This window comes from Octodon degus, unplaced genomic scaffold (assembly GCF_000260255.1).
Source record: "Octodon degus isolate 3935 unplaced genomic scaffold, OctDeg1.0 scaffold00010, whole genome shotgun sequence".
NCBI lineage: Eukaryota > Metazoa > Chordata > Mammalia > Rodentia > Octodontidae > Octodon > Octodon degus.
In genome coordinates, this window is record NW_004524586.1 from 25,252,338 (window position 1) to 25,259,164 (window position 6,827).

A 6,827-nucleotide genomic window follows, 5' to 3' on the forward strand; every position below is an offset into this window, starting at 1 on the left:
GTCCTCCTCCTCTTCTTCTTCTCCTTCCTTCTTCCTTCTTCTCTCTTCCCTCTTCCTTCTTCCTTCCTTCTTCTTTCTTCTTTCTTCTTCTTCTTGGAAGGCTCAGCTCTGCCCAACCTGGGGGCGGGACTGGCATGTGGTGCTGGGGGTCATGAACTGCGTTCCCTGCACTTTGCCTAAGCTTGCCTAAGCAGGCGTGTAATTTGCTCACTTCTGAGAAGGAAATAATATTATTTGTACCAACCTTTCCCACTAGGCCAAAGGTAATTTTCTTAGTTCACAGCACTCTTAGTGTCTAAGTAATATTTTCCCTGGTGTCCTTAGTTTAAACAAACAAACACACAAAATGAACAGTGCCATTTATTAAAAAGTTAGGTCCAAAAACTTAATAAGTACTTGTGTCCCAACTTAATAAGTATTAGTAGCCTTTTGAAAAGAATAACATACATAAATTGAAAGAAAACAACTCATTCTGTTTCCATCTAAAGTGGCCAGAAAATAGCAGTAGCCAGGATGACTTACTAGTGGAACGTATGTGTCTGCAGGCGTCACTTGCTGTCTCAAATGTCAGAATCAGAGCTCCACTGCCTGCTCAGTTTCCCGTCTCAGGTTGGTTCTTGTGTCACATTTCCTTTTTATTACAGCAACCCCTGAAACCTTCGATTTGCACAGAGAGGACTTCTTTAGAAGTGTGGCGTGGCCAGGCTGGGTCCCATGGTTTCAGTTATCACCACGGGTCCCGTGAAGTTTTCGACCTTCCACAGCATTTTTGGGAGCTTGCTGCGGTCCTCTGTGGTGTGGATGAGAGGCCTCGTAGCTCCAGGAGCAAGGATGACGGGTGGTTGGAAGGCCAGGTGAGCAAGCACAGGCTTGTTTGGACTAAGCAAGCAGGGGTCCCCGCCCCCTTCCCTGTAGCAGAGGATCTGGGCTTTACAGTGCTCTAGACCACCCTGGAAATGTGTTGCAGCAAACCCAATCTTGGAGAACCCAGTGGAACAGATTTCTGGCATCTGTATATAAAGGAACACTGTGGTGGTCCAGAGAGTCCTAAGACCACCGTGGGGGGGGGCAGCAAGATCATCACCATCACATCTGGTGATTTTCTAGAAGGACTCAGAGAACTTGGAAGAATTCAGAGTATTCTCAATGAAGATACAGATTCAAACTGGCAAAGGGGAAAGGTGCCAGGGAAGAGTCCGAGAAAGACCAGGCACCAGCTTCTGTTGGCCCCGTCTGGTAGGGTCAAGGGACAAGGCTCACTTCTTCTGGTGACAGTATGTGGTACCTCTCAAGGAGGATTGCTACCTCAGAGAGCTCGCCCAAGTCTTGGCATCCAGGGCTTCTTACTGAGGGTCAGTGACACATGCATGCAACATGCACGTGACTAGCCTGAGTGCTCCGGCTCCAGCCTGCGGACCCCAAGGCTGCAAACATAGTTACGTGGTCGGAAAATACTGTCTGGCATGGCCCAAGGCCTTGTACATACGAAGACCTTCTTGTCAGGTAGAATACACTGAGGGAGTAGAGTCTGTTTCCCAGAAACCCCAGGGGCATGACCCTTCTTTAGGACATGCAGGGTGGGAACACTCCAGGGTGCACAGTAAGCCTTTCCTGTACAACCATGTGCAGGCTGCATTTAATTAGGACCTCAGCATGTACTGCGCCTGCGGTCTAGTCCTCCAGCCCCTGGATCCCAGCCAAGCACCGTTTTCCCATCTTCTTTCAGCTGATGCCCAAAGGCCTTGTTTAGGCCTGAAGGGTTTTTTTTTTAAACCAGTAATCGAGCTTGCCAGGCGGGCACTGAGCTACCTCCCTACCCCCTGAAGGTCGCGTTTGCAGCTTCATCAGAGGCAGGTGAGTAAAGAGGCCAGAGGTAAATCCTTCACTGTGCCTTGTCCCACGGGAAAAGAATACAGCCCAGCAAGTGTTTTGTGTTACTGTGTTTTGTTTTCTGCTTTAGCTAATAGAAAACTGAGGCCAAAAGTCTGCTTCCTGATTTGACTTAGGTGGCTTTCGTCAGCTGTGCCTTCGGAGTGCTTTTGTCTTCTCTGTCCTCGTCTGTCCATGGACATCTGTGATGATTTTATGGGGAAACCCCAGGTGACCTCAAGGGCTTTCACCGTCAGCTTAACAACTGCAAAGGTGGACAAGCTCATGCAGAGCAGCGAGGGCGCTCCGGGCCTTCTGGTCCGGGTGGAGATGCAGGCTGAGGGACTGGGGCTGCCAGGGCTGGCTGATGGACTCCAGCTCGGTGCTCAGTGAACGTCTATGGCCAGGAGACCCAGCCCTTCCTTGGGCCCTGGTCCCTTTCTGGCAAACATACTCCACTGAAATCTTGTGGGAGAAGAGAGATCACTGGACTCTGAGGGAAACACAAATGAACTTTAAATGAATCTCATTCTCAGTGTCCCCATTTGTGTTAGGACATGTCCTCTTAGGACACCTTGGACAGAAAGTTCACTTTCAGATAAGAACCTGGAAACACACAGGAAAGGAATGGCTTACTAAGAAAAGCCTGGTCTTAATTCAATCTAGAGTCACCTCAGTGACCCCTAAGTGTCCGCTCTTCTTGACTATGTGCTATCTGAGAATGTCTCTCACATGACAATAACTGAGCTCTGGGCTGGGCTGTACCAATGTTGAACAAGGCCCAGAGTTCCTGAGCAGCTGATTACAGTATGACACTAATAATATATGTCAAGGGCTGGCCAGATAGCTCAACGGATTAAAGTGCCTGCTTTGTCAGACACAGGGACTGGGGTTCGATCCCTGGCATGCCATGCTGGCCCAGTCACAAGAGTGCCCTGAGCCAGCAATTGAGACTGGGCCTGGTGGCGTGTGCCTATAATCCCAGCACTTGGGAGGCTGAATACAGGAGGATCATCATGAGTCCAATCTGTGTAGTGAGACCCTGTAGACCCTGTACTAAAATACATTTAAAAAAAAAAAAAAAGATCAGCCAAATAGCTCAGAGGATTAAAGCACCTGCAAGCAGGTGCAGGGACCAGGGTTTGATCCCCACACCTGCTGTGCCAGCCCCATCCCCGGGCACACTGAGAGGGTAATTGAGACTGGGCGTGTTGGTGTAGGCCTGTAATCCCAGCTCTTGGGAGGCTGTAAACAGGCAGATCATTACAAGTCCGATCTAAACAGTGAGACCCTGAACACCCTGTAAACCCTTACCTAAAAAATACAAAAACAAACAAACAAAAGTATGTCAGGTTTGACTTGACTGTGGTTGGACCTATCAGTGTCACTTCAGTTTTCCAGGGGTAATGACGGATGTCACCTTGTGTCCCCCCCAATCCTACCCCATGCCAAATAAGGTCATCTCAGTGGGTAGGAGGAGTTTGAGACTCACTTTTAATGAAAATACCAATATATGGTCAATTATTAAAATTCTACACTAAATTCTGAAGCCTTTCTATTATTTTTTCCTTTGTTCTTTAGTGAGGGCAAGAAGACCCCATGTGCATATGAAGTTCTGTCCAACCCATACCACACGTCTTGCCACTGAAGCTAAAAGCCTGGGTGGCCTGCTCAGCAGCCTCGTCTTACAGGCCCAGAAGTAGTCACTGACCAAGAGTCATTCAGCACCACTGGGTGGTACGTGGTTGGCGGAGCTGTGGCCTGAGCTGGGCTCTTGGCCTCCACCCAGCAGGGACTGATGCCAGTGGCCCATGATGGAAGCATCTTTCCAGCTCTCTTCTCAAAAATAACTTTGATATGCAATCTGTGAAGAAGCCATTGGAATTCCAGCTGACCAAATTTAAGTCATTTCTGTTAAAAGCTTCCCTCTGCTCAGACATTTGGGCAGCTTCTAGGTACTAGGCATAGTGTGGATACTTGTGCGTCCTCTCCTTGGTCACTCATGGCCACCTTTAGGAGTCAGAGTCTGGGGTGGGCAGGATGGGGAGCTGGGGCAGAGGAGGGGAATGATCTTAGGGGCTTGGCTGCCGGGACAGGAGTCCTTTGTGTGCTCAGCCTCAGGGGACAGAGGAGAGCCCCTCGCTGACAGTCACCCAGGGCTGGGTGAGCAGCTGTCAGTGTCACAGGGGAGTCAGACTTCTTCTGCAGATCTTCATTTTCACCCCAAGGGAAAGGAGGAAAGGAGCCTCAGAGGGAGACTTGGGAAAGAAACATTTCCAAAATAAGCACCATTTGTTTCAACACTGGCCCAGGCTGTCCAGTTGGGGCCCATGAAGAGCTTTGGGGACACCATCATGCAAAACGGTCGCAGCAGGACAATAAATATTAACCCGGGGGCCTTCCTCTGGTACCAGCTGCCTTAGAAGACTCCCTCCCCATTGCCAGCTCCCCCATCCCCCACCACAGAAGAAGTCTTTGTGGCCCAGAGAGGCCAAGTTCAGCCCCGCAGTACAGGAGGTGGGAGAAGGCGGCAGAGAGAAGCTGAAGGAGGTACCAGCAGGGCGAGGGACCCATGGAGAGAGCTGGGGAGGCTATGAGCTTGGCATTTGGTGTCCTTCGGGGTTTCGGAGAAACAAAAGGAAAACATACTGAAAGGTGAATCTTCAACTTCTGGCTGCTGAGACTGGGCTGTTGCAGGTTCTGGGTCGTACAAGGACTATTAACCTGTGGGCTGTGCTAGGCAGCCTTCTTACCTCATTCTGTCCCAGGGATGGTGCTGGTCTTGGCTAGAGTCCCCTGAGTTCTCCCCACAGCCGTAGACCACGGGGCCTCCTCCCAAGTGGTCTCCCTTGAGACCCAGTGCAGTTTAGAGACGGACAGCAGATACCTCATGCCCACTAAGGCGAGGGGTGAGGTAATACCAGGCACTAGATGACAGCGAGGTGAAACAGCCCCTGCTGCATGAGCTTCCTCTTCTGACCTTGCTTCTGGTGCCGGCCTGGTGAGCACCAGGCCGCTGAGCTGTCTCCTGGCCCCTGCATCTGAACTCTTGGGCTTGAAGAGTCACCAACTTGGTTTAGCTTTGCTGTCCTCAGCGCAACTCTTAAATGACTTTGGAACTGAGGCTGAGTTGTCAGTCTGTTTTTTTCCATGCTTTTCTTCGCCGGCTGCCGGCCCTTTTCAGAGGCCCAGTGAATTGTTTGGGAAATGAGTGATGGTGCAACTGGCAACGCATTGAGTGGGCGGTGGCGTCCTGCTATCTATTCTGCAGTCACAAAGAAATGATGCTGCTAATTGCATCTGTCCTTCTGGATGTTCCCGTCTGCTTGCCTCAGCACCATGGATGTTTACGGTGTTCTATCTCAGACTAGAGGAGGAGGAGGAGGAGGAGGATCTAAGGGCTTTATTCTCCCCGTGCTGTTCACAGTGAGCCAAGGAAGGGCGTCGCTGTGGAAGTTTTTATTTTCACTTTACTTTTTGGTTGTTGCTGGGGGTGGGTAGCAAGGGAGGACTGGAGTGTTTCTTGGAAGCAAACGGAGTGGCAGAAGACAGCCTCAATTGCAACTGGGAAATGAAACCTATGGTTTAGCTTGCAGTAAGTTCAAAGGCGAGGCTAACAAAAATTGCAGGTGTTGGCTCCGAGGTATTTGGTTTAGATGAAAAAGAAAAGCAAAAAACTAACCTGGAAGCTCTTCTGAAAGAGAGCGTGGCTTGGAGACCATCACTTCAACAAGAAGCTCCTGTGTAGCCCAGGGAGGTGAGGACGATGGGAAGACGCGGAGGGAGAAGAGGGATGGGAAACGTGTGGGTTGGTTTTTTTTTTTTTAAAAAAAAACTTTTTTTAAAAAAAAAACTTCCTTAGGAGTTCGGAGACCCAGCTTGCACCCCCAGCTTTCTGTATGGACTCAGAGTGATGGGGGGGTGTGTGCGGTAGATCAGGCATCTTTTGGAAGATTTTAAGAGGTGCAACAGAGGGAAAGAATTTTCTGATGTTCCGAAGTTTGCTCAAATTCAGGCTGTAGAACCTCAAGGGTTTCTTAAAAGTTTCACCCAGTTCAGGAAACCATTTTATTTTCTTTAATGTAGAAAACAGATTCCAAGATCCTGCTAACGGCAAAGCCTGCCTTAAGCTTCACAGAGCTCTGGAGAGGGCAGGGGCAGACTGATCTCTTTATTCCTTCAGTTCAGAAACCAAGCGGCTCATGCCGCACAACCTGCCTCCTCTCCCACCCCAGCAGAGAACCGAAATGAACTTGGGACCCATGAGGCCCAGTACCAGCACCCTTCCGCTGTCCTCTGGGTCTGTGCAGATTCCAGCTTCGCACATCCTCCATTCAAGGCTTCCTCCACCATGTGATTTATCTAACTGACGTGTTTTCCTAAAGTAATGAGCACCTTGGCTGCTGCTGAAGTATCCACAGCCTGGATGTTCTCTTGCCCCTGGTGAGCTGTCGGTCCATATTAAGCTGTAACTCTCCAAATGCTTCTTTCTATCATTTATTTTGTGTCTTGTGGAACAGTTTTCACTCATAATCTACGACAAGGGTCTGCAGGGCAGAATCTCTGGCAAAGGACCAAAAGGCAGGGTGTGACATCAAAAGTTCAAAGGCAAGTTTGGCTTGGGGCACCTTCCTGAATCTGGTTAAATAAGGAAGGCCTGAATCTGCTGTCTCATAAGAAACCATGGAAGCCCCTTGTTACTATGGAAGGCACTGTGACCATCTCCAGCGTGCAGGCTGTGGCCACCTGCCGGAAAGGTGGCTGCAAGTTTCTGTAGCTGGGCACTCCACGTGCTTTCAGGGGATTTGAAGAGAACAAAGTGCAATCAATGATAGACAGTCTTGCAAAGGAGTTTGCCAGAGGCAGCCAGCCTGCTAACTGCCCTCAGGAGACAGATACGTCTCTCACTAGCTCAGCTGGATCTGTGTGTACTGTATTCATAAGGAAAAGTAGAGAAC